At 43.0% G+C, this 14415-nt stretch overlaps 1 protein-coding gene across 8 annotated transcripts in view; it reads left to right on the forward strand.

Moving 5' to 3' along the window:
* Nucleotides 1-14415, forward strand: part of SEL1L (SEL1L adaptor subunit of SYVN1 ubiquitin ligase) — a 379824-nt gene that overhangs the window by 48721 nt on the left and 316688 nt on the right. The window lies entirely within an intron of this gene.

The raw sequence follows: 14415 nt of genomic DNA on the forward strand, positions 1-14415 counted from the left end.
TTGAGCTGGGCAAGCAAGCGGTCATATTCAGCAGTGATCTCTGGGAGGAGGGGTGCTTGCACCTGCGGATAATACTTCACCACAGAATTATAAGGTGTAAGTCATGTCTGAAAGAAATGTTTTGGGGGGGTGGGGTTGGAATTGTAAAAATAAAACTGATTCGGTGTCGATTTGGGCTTGCATAGAGACACACCTGTTCTTATTGCACTGCACTACGCAGGCAGCTTTGAAACCATGATGACGAAACTCTACTGTAACATAGAAGAAAATGCAAATAGGATGGTTTCCCAAAATAGCTTTATCGGTGGGTGGATATATCCGTTCTCCCTCATTGGCTTGGACCACGTCAGCATAGGAAACCTATTTGTTTACAACACTATTTGAAAACCCCAAAAGTTGCCAAAGGGTTAAAGTCATTACATTTCATAAGTTGATGAAGAATAGCATTTATAATAACGTATACAGTTTTCCTCAGCCCTTCTTTTGTTAGAGCGGTTTGCTTCATGGACTAAGACATGCAAAGAACTGCGGCTCCACGTTGAGTTTAACGGAGCGCTTGATATGTTTCTTCTCGGAGGGAACGGTGCAGCTGGGTATTGAAAGCAAGTGTAGATTTGGTTCCAGAAGGGCATCAGCTCCTTATTGATATCCTTGTTTTCAGGGCCTTCATAATTCAGTGTGGCTGCAACAAGTCATTGGGTACTGTGGAGAAACGTGGTTTTGTGCCTCTGCGCTTTAACACCCCCCAGAGGTTACTTGCACCGCTTGCTGAGAAGTAGCATTTTTTTAGGTTAATAAAAAGGCTTTACCTTTCTCATCTGCACCTTCCCTCAACTCTATCTATCTATCTATCTTCTCTGAAAAAAACAAAGGGTAAAGTTACGTTATAGTTAGGTGAATTTGTCAATGCCAAAATTACTGTTTTTAACAACATAAAACACAAACTCATCATTTACAGTAGCAGCGCTAACTATAACTTGCTCCCCCTTCAAGCACTGTTTATTACCTCATATATGGCATCACTCATGACATGTTCAATTACACCACTGATGACATCACCAAGCTTCATTTCCCCTCATATTTCTGTATTCATTGCTCTGGTTTTACACACAGCATAGATCACATCAATAACCACAAATAGATATATGGGAAGCCCACATGGAATACGGTGTTCAATCTGTATACAACTGTTCAGAGAAAGCCAAAACAGTGAAGGCCTATTCCGAAACAAATGCTTTTGTCTGTATAAAACCCGTGACACACACCAAACCTACATCTACCAATGATGGTACCATTTTACCATCTTTGGTAGATGGTAAAAGGTCGGTGTGGTTGGATTCAGGCAGCAAAGCAATCGATACTCCTCTGTCTCATATGTTTTTCATACCAGCATCGAATTAAAGAAAGATATTCTGTTTCACTTCTATTGTATTCTTCTCTGGACACCTTTCAAAAGCACTTTTCATCTTGCAGTTGTCGTAGGGCTTCCATGCAATACTGATCTCTTGTTTGCAAGACGATATTTTCACCTTTGTCAGACGGTTTGTATACTATTGATTTATCATTTTTCAGGTTATCCAATGCCTGTCGCTGATCTTGAGTGATGTTCCTATTAGATTTGAGTGTAGCCCCTTTCATGCGTAAGTGTAAAAGATCTTTATTCACTGCTTCTACAAAGACGTCAATTGCGTCACATGGCATTTGCGGTAGAAATTTGTGTGTGTATATGTATGTGTGTGTGTATGTATGTGTGTATATATATATAATCAACACTAGAACACCAGACTTGGTGAGCCACACGTCTTGTATGTAGATTTCTTTCCGCTAGGCAGCACTTTCTGCATCAATCACTGCTTTGAAATTCATCTGCGCAATTTGAAGTCCTTACGCGTTTCGAGCGTCCCGCACTCTTGATCACAGGTGTGGGATGAAACATGGAGCAGCATACTTCCGCAAAGGCTCCGAGTCACAATTTTCTAGTCTCTCCAAGTGGGCGTGTCTGCCAAGTGCATCTTGGTACTCCGAGTTCTTTCATCAGGTCAGTTTATATCATAGCGGTTGCCTCATTCATGTTCAAAAATTCAATCACCTTAGTAGGTTTCTCTGTCAGTTAACGGATGTGGCAGTGCTGTATTTCTTCCTCTGTTGGCAGAAAGCACAAGGCTCCGTATCAATTGGGTATAGTAACCCGCTGGACACCACTGCATACGTGGGAGGGTCACCGCGACCCTGGCAGGCCGCTATTAAACATCGACACTGGAACATCCAGACTTGGTGAGCCACACGTCTCGTGTGTAGATTTCTTTCCTCTAGGCAGCACTGTCTGCATCAATCACTGCTTTGAAATTCATCTGCCCAATTCGAAGTCCTTACTCGTTTCGAGCGTCCCGCGCTCTTGATCACAGGTGTGGGTTGAAACATGGAGCAGCATACTTCCGCAAAGGCTCGGAGTCACAATTTTCTAGTCTCTCCAAGTGGGCGTGTCTGCCAAGTGCATCTTGGTACTCCGAGTTCTTTCATCAGGTGAAGTTATATCATAGCGGTTGCCACATTCATGTTTAAAAATTCAATCACCTTAGTAGGTTTCTCTGTCAGTTAACGGATGTGGCAGTGCTGTATTTCTTCCTCTGTTGGCAGAAAGCACAAGGCTCCGTATCAATTGGGTATAGTAACCCGCTGGACACCACTGCATACGTGGGGAGGCTCACAGCGACCCTGGCAGGCCGCTATTAAACATCAACACTAGAACACCAGACTTGGTGAGCCACACGTCTTGTGTGTAGATTTCTTTCCGCTAGGCAGCACTGTCTGCATCAACCACTGCTTTGAAATTCATCTGCCCAATTCGAAGTCCTTACGCGTTTCGAGCGTCCCGCGCTCTTGATCACAGGTGTGGGATGAAACATGGAGCAGCATACTTCCGCAAGTCTGGTGTTCTAGTGTGTGTGTATATATATATATATATATATACACACACACACACATACAGGAACATGTGAGAGCTTTGCCCTCTTTCGTCCACGATACAGGCGACTTCCTGAGGAAACTGGAAGGGGTAGATTGGGATTCCTCCTATTGGTTGATCACGTTGGATGTTACATCCCTCTACACTAGTATATACCATCAAGATGGTTTAAAAGCTATTAACCGTTATCTAGGAAAAAGGCCCATCCAAATGTTTAATCACAACAAAATGTTGATTGCTACATGTGTGAACAATAATTTTTTCATGTTTTTTAACCAATTCTTCCAGCAGATTAGAGGAGTCGCTATGGGGGCCTGCTTCTCCCCTAGTTACGCCTGCCTGCATATGGGCAGATGGGAGGAGCAGGTCCTCTATGGCCTACATCATGACATTTTCACCAGACATGTAATCCGTTGGTATTGTTACATCGTTTGTATCTGTTTGATTTGGCAAGGCACCAAACAGGCCTTAGATTTCATCGATTTGATCAGGGTAAACAAATTCAATCTTCAGTTTACAGCTAACTTAAGTCAAGATTCTGTCTGTTTTCTAGATGTAGAGATTTTCATTACAAGTGATAGACTTGAGACCCGGCTATCCAGGAAGCCCACTGTGGGCAATATTGTTTTACATGCCGCCAGTCACCATCGGCACACTTGATACGCAACATTCCATATGGTGAGATGTTGCACATCAGACGCATCTGCAGTACTGATTCTGAGTGCATTTCAGCACAGGAGGCCAGCAAAACTAGATTTTTGGCCAGAGGTTATGCGGCTTCCATGATTGATAAAGCCATCACTAAAGCCAACCACATTCCTAGGGAAACGGTCTTGCAAAACAAAACATCCAATGCTGGATCGGTACAAGTTAAGGATCCCACTAGACTTATCCTAACTTATAATCGACAGCACCAGGCCCTTCGGAAAATATTTAAGAAAAATTGGAGCCTGATACGGAATGACCCTGTCATTGTGGACGGGTTGGAGCCACACATTTACGAAAAGAAAGAAAACACCCACGTGGCTAGCACTCCCAGGCAGAAAGGATAAAGGGCCCTGCCAGGTAAGTGGAGATCAAAGCACACCCCCTTCAAAGCATTGATCCGACGAGTTTCGGGAAAGACATCCCTTAATCATGGATCCCAGGAGACAAAAGCGGCAAACAACTGGGCTACATTTAGTCCACCTTTTATTTTAATTAAACTAAAAGGTGGACTAAATGTAGCCCTGTCTTTCCCGAAATGCGTCGGATCAATGCTTTGAAGGGGGCGTGCTTTGATCTCCACTTACCTGGCAGGGCCCTTTATCCTATCTGCCTGGGAGCGCTAGCCACGTGGGTGTTTCCTTTCTTTTCGTAAATGTGTGGCTCCAACCCGGCCACGGCTAGCACCGCTGCTGGACCCTTGCGGATCCGCCCCTGACCACATGGCGGGATTGCAGAACGGGTGGTCTGGAGGCTACCTTGCAGATGGAACATTGTGGGGATCATTGGCGCTTTTCACCCCTTTTTAATAAACTCTGCAGGAAAAGGTACTTTGCGGCAGGCATCCCACTTGGGAGATATTGTTCTGGACTACTGGTTCCATGATTCAATGGGGCTCCCTTGAGATGGACTAATTTCCTGTTTAATTAAAATAAAAGGTGGACTAAATGTAGCCCAGTTGTTTGCCGCTTTTGTCTCCTGGGATCCATGATTAAGGGATGTCTTTCCCGAAACGCGTCGGATCAATGCTCTGAAGGGGGCGTGCTTTGATCTCCATTTACCTGGCAAAGCCCTTTATCCTATCTGCCTGGGAGTGCTAGCCACGTGGGTGTTTTATTTATAATATATATATATATATATATATATCTCTGAAACCACCGCTTCAGCCGCACTTTCCCCGTAATTACAACTCTAACAGAGGTGCCACTCGGAATTCAGGTGCTCATTCAATATTTATTTTGTAATTTTCATTTAGCAGCAACACCCAAAATGGAACGCCAACGTGTTTCAGCTTATGCCTTCAACTGGGCAACCCCATGACCCACAACCATTGTGTTTAAAAAGGAAAACAGGACTGTTTCATCCTCCTTACTCACTTTTCATCCACAGCATCTAGACCACCTATCTTCACAAAATGTCTCCCATGAGCAGCCACATTGGGAATGTTGTTTGTTGCATGCAGTGGCTAGATCACCATAGTCCCATCCTGTTGTCAACTATGGTATTCTCGACCATTTCAAATGTATTAAACCAGTGATACTCAAAGTACAGGCCGAGGGCAGCATACAGCCCTCATGACCTTTACATGCGGCCCCTGAGCAGCACTGGCCTGCTGTATACGGCCTCAGCACTAACTTAAAAAAATGTTAAATATGCAGCAAGATCTTCCTTTTGTTTAACTGCAATTAACCTTTAAGTAAGTAACTAGGCCGTTAACTTTAGGAACACCTTTATTTTTAAAGACCGCAAACATGTCAAAATACGATACACTTTTTGAATTTTGAAAAAAGACTATTTCATTGACCTGTGGAACCATTTCATCTCAGTTAATCAAACTGTAGCAGTGCATTCAGAAGTATTTTTTTTTTTAAGTGATGGTTTTCAAACATGAATTTAGAAACGTTAATGCTCTCTCCTCACCCTGACAATGCCATTAATAATTACATCCAAGCACAGGAGTTGGTTTTGTACAGCACGCATCCTGAGCGTTTGTATTTCGAGGTCCTTTTATATGTGATAATGTAGAAAAACGAGTGAAATTGAAATGAAAAAATAGCCCAGGATCACACAATTTGATCAAGTGGAGAAGCCAAGATTTATCCCCGGTTTTCTGGTTTCACATTGCGCAATTGAGTTCAGCCAGTAGATATACATGCTTCGCTTAGTCTACACCCACTGTACGCCCCCCCCATCCCTTGCTGGCATCAGTGCGACCCTTGGTCACAGCAAATACCAAACGTTGCGGCCCCTGGCGAAATGTTTGTGAGTACCCATGTATTAAACACTTATTTGAAAATTGGAATTCAAATTTCGATTTTACATGTGCAGATTCATTATGTTAGACAAATGCACATCCTTGTAGGCACCAATTTTAATGATCAAACATATCACTATTCCTGCAGGGTTTGTACACACTTATTTGATTGCGCCTACCAATATCACATTTAATTGTCTCAATTTCAGTATTGAGGGTATAAAATGTGTGTCTTCAACACAGGCACTCAAAACGCTGATACAGCCAATTACTCGTATCTCTGTGTTGACCAGCTACTCTCATAATTGTCACAGTGTTATTGCACAGAACCTCATAAAGTGCAAATGTTTGTCTAAGAATAATATCCCACAAAATCTCAGTCCTACACATAAAGTGCTAATGCTTGTCAGAGACTGTTTTTATATTCACATTCCCACAATCTAAAGTGCAAAAGCATAATCTACAACCTATAAAGGACAATCATGTGTATAAATAAAGTGCAAATGCATCAACCCTGCTTGCCATAATAATCATATACAGGCCAAATGTTGCTCATACATGTGTCTCTACTGAGTCACAGTTATTCTAAAGTGCAATTGCCATTTATAACTACAATTCTATATCGTTTCTGTTCAGTTGTTACTAAAGTGCAAATGCAAGTGCGTTACTTTCAATTCAAAAGTAGATCTAAACTTCTCACTCTCCTAAATACATATAAAATGGAAGTTCAAAAAAAACGCTGTACCCTTTTGTAGTCCTAAAAGGATTCGATGTTACTAAAGCGCAAATGTGTTGAGGTATATTACTCTCAATTAAAAAGTCATTATTGCAAAAATATTGCATAAAAATCAATATGGCACATACTAGTTGTAAGAGAAGAATTAAAATAAAACAATCATATATCACACTGCTTACAAATAAACACTGTGGCTAAACTGGCCATATCTGAAGTGGTATTACAAGATACTGTGTCACAGGCTTATGTATGTCCCTTCCAACGTATATACCAAAATAAAATGTGCAAATATCTCTCAGTACTGGGAAATGTGCAATTAGAAACCGTGTATACTGCGCAATTATCTCATAGTGCTTAGATCACAGAGGGTCCAACCATGCTCTTCCAACAAAACACTCAGGCAAAAAACATATATATATATATATATTGCTGCTTCGAAACACCAGTCAGGTGCACTCGCAGGCGGGTGCTTCTTCGTGCGGGGGTGTACCCGCATTCAAATATTGCTGCAACTCTCCTTCTCACATCCACCATCCAAAGAGAAAGACAGCACTCACGGGGGCCGTTTCCAAAATTTAATAACTGGAAACTGTCACGTAAACAAACATGTTTGTTTACGTGACCGTTTCCAGTTATTACATTTTGGAAACGGCCCCCGTGAGTGCTGTCTTTCTCTTTGGATGGTGGATGTGAGAAGGAGAGTTGCAGCAATATATATATATATATCAGTTCAATTAGCTTTATTCGGCAATTAAGTCATAAAAGCACATACAAACATTACACATAAATACATATAAATTACTTAAAAAGGATAAAATTGCAATTAAATTTACGGTGGCCGACGAGCTTGCAGTAAAAATCAGATTAAAAAGACATTACATGTCAGTTTATAATGTACAAAAAATTAGCTAAACGAAGCTTTCACATCCCAATACTCTGTTTGTTAACAACCGGTAAATTATCCAGGGCGGATAAGCAATTTATGTGTTAAATCAAAGAAAAAGAATTGGCAATTTGCCTCAGTGCTTTTGTTCTTATACACCAGGCCCACCCTAGGAATTTAGCCACAGCTATACATATTGGAGGGGTAGGATCAGTGCACAGGATACGAAGGGCAATAGCATATCTTCTAATACCAAGGAACTTGCAGATGGGTTGTATCCATCTTTTACGAGGTGCCATATACATTGGGCAGAAAAATAACAGGTGCCCGATATTCTCACATGATGCAGCACATCTGTAACACTTATCATTATTACTGCCTTGCCTCCCCCATCTAGAGGTAAATTCCGCTATGGGTAGTGTACCCACCCGCAGCTGGAAATACAACTTGCGGTCAGTTGTTTTTTCAATGAGATCCCAGTAATCCTCTCGATGAGGAAGGGCTTTTAAATCCAAAAAGCGGGCTGTTAGATGGGTAGAAAGGCCTTGGGTGGTTTCCAATCTATATACCCATTCCCAGTACATGTTTTTCAAGTTTTCTTTGGAAGGAAAAATGGTATCTGCAGGTTTTTTCCAGAGATCTATCAGGCCTATACTTCCCAAAAGGGATTTTATCCCTTGTAGCCATGATATTTTTTGTGACCTGTCAGATTCTATGATGTCTTTAAAACCACTCCTGTAATGGATTAATTCATCAGTACACCAGAGTCTACGCCAATATAATATTGGACGTAGCCTCACCAGATGTTCTAGGGGTTTTTTGCCCAAATCCAATAATAGCGGTCGCAGTGGTGTGCTGGAAGGGAGGTTTATGACTTTGCGCAAAAAGGCATTTTCTAGGGCTTTCAAGCTAATCAAGTTATTAAAGCCCCAGAGCTCGGCCCCATAGAGGCATGAGCCCAGGACCTTGGTACCATAGATTTCTAAAACTGGAGAAATTGGCTTAGTTAGTGAGGTTTTAAATCTAGCCAACAAGGCCCCTGCTTGTCGTTTATATTGTAGGCCAGCCCGATCTAATTGGCAACCCCAGCGCATGTCATTTTGCAATGTTATCCCCAGATATGTAAATGATGTCACTTCCTCCAGGGGCGACTTATTCATGATTATTTTTCCTCTAAAGGTTTTTGATCCATTAAAGGACATGTACTTTGTCTTCCCCGTGTTTACCTCCAGACCTCTTTCTGCGCAAAATTCCTCGAAACACCCGACAGCCTTCTGCAATCCGCCAGGGGTCTTAGAGATTATCAGCGTGTCATCCGCAAACATGAGGATAGGGATACGCACTCCTGCCAGAGTCGGCGCATCGGTGGGGGTCCGCGAGAGCCAGTCGGTCACGCCGTTGACGAAGAGAGAGAACAGGGTCGGCGCCATGACGCAGCCCTGCCTCACTCCCTTGCCAACCGGGAAATCCTCCGTCACCTCCCCCGGGCCCCCCCAGCGGACCCTGGCAACATTTCCCTCATGCAAGCGGATGATCACGGTGAGGAGTTCAGGTGCTATTCCCAACTCCATTAGGACCTGCCAGAGCTTACTTCTTGGGACCAAGTCAAATGCAGCTTTTAAGTCTACAAAGACTGCATAAAGGGCGCCTTTCCCCAAGACCACCGTCTTCCAATATAGGTTGACAAACCGGAAGACTTGGTCGATTGTACTTATCCGGGAACGAAACCCTGCCTGCATTGGGCTGAGGATGTCATAGTCATCCATCCAGGTTTGAATTATATGTAAAAGCATACGGCCTACGATCTTTTGGACCGAATCAATCAAACTGATTGGTCTGTAATTGCTAGGGGTTGCTTTGTCTCCTTTTTTGAATACTGGCACAATTTCAGCGCACTTCCATGAAGGCGGTATGTCTGCCCCCTGTGCAATTGCGTTGGCAAGTCGCATAATATAGCTCGACCAGAGGCTTCTATCATTGGTAAACATGTCTGCGGGGATACCGTCCATTCCCGGGGCCTTTCCTCTGACTACTCCATCTAGTGCTCTGTCCACATCCTTAAGCGTGAATATGGCCTTTTTGTAGAATACATAGGGAGAAGTCTCAATAAGAAAGTTTTGGGCGGGCGCGGCATATTGGGGTTTGAAATGGTCAATCCAAGCATTCTGTGGCACATTGTTTTGAGGACGCTCTGCTATACCACCCCTATCCCATTTGTAGGTATCCCAAAAAACTTTGCTGTTCTTACTTTTTGAAGCCTCAAGAAGATCCTTCCAAATTTCATTCTCCCAGGTTACCTTTGCCTCTTTGAGAGTTTTCCCATATTTTGACCTAGCAAATCTTACGAGTGTTGGGTCCTTCTGCTTGAGTGCACTGCCTAATTCGTCCCGGGCCTTCCTGCACTCACTGTTATACCATCCCGCTTTCCTTTGCGGCACGGAGCTCCTGGGAGGGACGGGTTTGAGGAAATATTTCCGCAGGCCCGCAAAAAGCCTTGCGTGAATTTCCACTGTACGTTGATGGAAGTCCTGACCCTCGACCAGTAAACTCAGTTCTTCCAATGCAAGGGTAACTTCTTCTTTTATAGCTAATAAAACTTCTGGGTCATCTACAACCTGGTCCCATTTTAGGTGGCGCATGTCGTTAGACAGGCGATGCTCTGACTCGTATATTATTTGTGGCTTTTCTATAGCTCCAAGTAAGGATGAATTAAATGATGAGACCAACGGGTGATGATCACTCTCGGTTCTATTTACTACCTCCATATCTATGAAGTAGGGCCAGAGTTTGGTATGAATCAATAAATAATCGATTCTACTTGCCCTACGACCATTGTCAAAGGTATTTGAGCCACTTTTGTCGGACGTGCTCCTGCCATTAGCTGCTCTCATATGACTCCCTAGACATAATCCGCTTAGCTGGATTGCTGCCCCAGACCACCTTTTTACTGGGGCTATCTCAAGGGGTGGGATACCCCAGCTTGCATCTTCTTCAGCCGCAAGCTGAGATATATCGTGATCCAGGGGCTCAAACGAGGTATTGAAATCGCCTGCTATAATGGGTAGATAATTAGAGGGCAGTGAGTCAATTGTTTCTTCCAGCAGGTGTACTACTGGAGACTCTTTCCCCCCCGGCAGACCTCGTGCATAGACATTAAAAATTGCGAGGTTTACCCCGTCCTTTGAGGCAATCTTTACAAATAATATATCGTTACTAATGTTAGAACTTTGGGTGACTTGACATCCTAGGTCTTGCTTAATCCATATAGTTAGCCCGCCAGATGGTCGGCCTCTTCCTTTTTTTGAAGCTGGGATATGATAATTGAGAAATCCACTGCATATCAAGGGATCTATCAACCAAGTCTCTTGAAAGAGACACATGTCAAATTTTGATATAAAACCCAGCCAATCAGGGTCTACCATCTTTGAACCTAGCCTGCTATGTTCCAAGACATTATTGACAATTGGCCACTCACTTGTAGTCTTCCCTTATAAGGGCTTGAAGGCCCTTGTGGTAGGCTTAAGCTTTCCCTTGCTAAAGAAGTCAGGTTGATGATACTACTAGTTTTCCCATTAGTTAAAGTATCAAGCATGACATTACCAGATGTACCAGCTACAGCTATATCGGTATTCAGTGGGGATATAAGTCCGGTCCCAGCTGGAGGCCGGTATATTTCCCCCAGCTGGCGCTGGTCCAGTAATGTATCATTAGTTATGTTAGTGACAATGTTGGCATCCTTGGTTATGGTATGGTAAGCTACCCCATTTTCTGCAAGGTTTACATCTATATTGCACGTGTGTTTCCTAGACCTACAGGAATTTGATCGTCAATCGCAGTCTTCCAGACCAGAGGATATGATACCCTCCGTCTGCACATTAGGATATCTGTTACTTCTAGGCCACATATTGTTACCACTGTAGCCGACATCCACTATATTGGGGCGCTGACAATTATCATAGAAGTAGGACAAAGGCAGGGAGAGGATGGGTGTTCGAGGGTTTGAGTTTGGCCAGTGACAAATATGCTCAACTGCCCTGGGATCTCTAAAATTAATAATTACGCAATCTCCTGCTATGTTTTTCTTTTTGGGGCCCAACCAATTAACTCGACGCGCAAAAAGGATTTCTGTAGAAACATTCTGGGGTAAGGGGCGATTGGAATTTAGCCAATACACACACTTATTCTTCAAATCCCCGTAGTCCTCCCTAGAGTCTGAGCCCAAGGGTTTAACTCCTGCCAATATTATAACATAAGGGCTTGATTCAGGGGGGAGGTGAATATTTGGGTGTTTCATTGTCGCTCGAAGACTATGATCTACCCTATCTGCTGTTTTTGTTACATGGCTACTGTTAGCTGTCGCTTGTATAATCCCCCCACTCTCTAGGCTACCTACATATATATATACATAGATTGTAGAGTGTCCATATAGATCTGTCTGTTCATAAATGAACATGTAGTTCAGCATCAAGGTTCTGTCCTCACAGTTTTTCAGTGCCTAAGAGAATAAACATCCGTAAGTCGCACTGACGTAGCTCCAATTCCCTGTTGCTCTACGTTGGTGGATCTTAATGTTTCAAGATGTGCCAATTACGCTTGATCAGGGAATTAATAGACCCATTTTCTAACCCATGAAAAAACATATAACTTGATCCTAGTCACTCGTGATCTCCAGTGTGGTTGTGGTAGCCTGAGAGTTCATGAGCAGCAATTACTCCCTATTTTTCTTCAGAACCCTCTGTTTAGCTTCTCTGAACACCCTGGCTGGATACCCTCTATCAGAAAACCGTGCAGTCATCAACCTGGCCTCTGTTTCAAATGATGCAGCAGAAGAGCACATCCTATGTGACCTAAGCAGCTTACCGTAGGGGGGTACAAGATATAAGCAGAGTTGCGTTGGACTCGGGGTGCCCACAGGCCGTAAACTGGGTACTGTGCATTGCAGAAATTTGGAAAGGTCCTTGTGCACCTTCGGGAGACAGTAGATGACCGGTGTCGTGGGATGATCAATCTTTAGGTATAGATGTTCTTCACATGATAACAGCCCCTATTCAGCCCATCCACTGAGTATGGCATAATATTCCCTCTGACCACCGATGGGGTTGCTTCTCAGTTCTTGATAGTGTTCCTTCACCCTCAACTGCCTGTTCATCTCTAGTGTATTGGCTGGTGTTTATAATAACAACACTGCCTCCTTTATCTGAGGATTTGAGGATGATAGATTTATTATTCCTCAATGCATATAACTCATGCCAATCCTGTGCAGTGAAGTTATTATGGTCCCTATGTCGTTCTACTAATTTGTTGAAGTCCTCTATTAAAAGTTAATTGGAACACATCTACCAGATTCCCAGTTGGCAGTTGCGGTATAAATCTATTTCCAGGTTTCAGTCCACTGTCAATGGTGCAGTCTGTAGCGACCCCCTCTGACTGACTGAGTAAGGGAATATCCCCTTCATTAGTTGTCACTCCAGGGCCAACGGTCAAGCCTCCCATATATGTTTTATATATGTATGTGTGTGTGTGTATATATATAAATATGACCAACGGTTATAGGGACTTTCTAGTTGAGTTCAGATTTTACACACTCAACACATAGAAATTCAGCATGTATAGTTATACTTATCACATGAAACTATAACTCCTGCTCTGAGCTAACTATAACTCGATCTGCCTCCATGCACAGTTTTCTTATCAATAATTGCCCTGCAAATGTTATAGTGATATGATTTGTGAAGTCACAGAAGATGTCATGAGTGATGTAATGTGTGGGGTAATAAGCAGTGCATGGTGAGAGCGAGAGTTATAGTTACCTTAGGGCGCGAGCTATCGTTTTTGAGAAGTATAGCTATAACTGCTAAATTTTTATGGTTTTGTTTGTGTAAATTCTGAACCTAACTATAAAATCCCTGTAACCTTTTGTTTTTTCAGTGAATTTTGTTTTTTTAAATACTATTTCCTACCTATAACGTCCCTGTAACCTGGGTTTGTGAGTGTTTGTGTGGGTGTGCGAGAGTGGTGGGTGTGTCAGGGTGTGTGTAACTGGCTGTGTGGGTCTGTGAGTGAGTGGTTTTGTGGGTTTGTGAGTGGGTGTACAGGTGTGTGAATGGTTGTGTGGGTTGGTCTGTGAGTGGGTGGGTGTGTTAGTGTGGGTGTGAGCGAGTGTGTGATCAAGACTGAGTCAGTGTATTTTTTTAATAAATTGGGATCTGTCGCAGATTCACATCGGTGCCGCAGAGGATCCGCAGATCCTCTCAAACGGAAAAATAAACATTTTCCCACAATATCTTCCCCATGAGGGCTCCCTCACAATCCCCTCCATCAGTCCCATGATGTCATGGTACTTCTATCATGACCTATGTATCTTATTTCTACTATATCTTTACGCCCCCACTCCTTCCCCGGGAATCGAGGGCCTTTTGACCAAATGGCAGCTGCAACTTTTAATCACGGTATTGCTGGTGGTGCGTGGAACCGCAGTGGATCTGCATCTCTCTAGAGATACATAAATCTTTTTTCTTTAATAACTCTAAAACTACTGGACAGATTTAGACCAAACTACAAATAGCACTCTTTCTGGACCAAGAGCTAGCTTTCAGCTAAATTTAGTGTAATTTCATTCAGTGTTTTGGCCTGTATTCATGTCTAAAATTCCTATCGGAAATTGCACTGGGAAAACGTGTTTTGGGCACCCACCCTTTTTCTCGGCCCCCGCTTGACGAATTGCCCCAAAATTATCCAGACAACAACTGAAGTGAGTTGTACACTAGTTTTGAAAATGTTGTGAAGATTCGTCAAATGGAGGCAAAGTTATTAGCAAAACGAAAAATGCTATTTTAATGGAAACTAGGTCCTAACTATATCTGCCTACTGGT

This window comes from Triturus cristatus, chromosome 9 (assembly GCF_964204655.1).
Source record: "Triturus cristatus chromosome 9, aTriCri1.1, whole genome shotgun sequence".
Taxonomy (NCBI): Eukaryota; Metazoa; Chordata; class Amphibia; order Caudata; family Salamandridae; genus Triturus; species Triturus cristatus.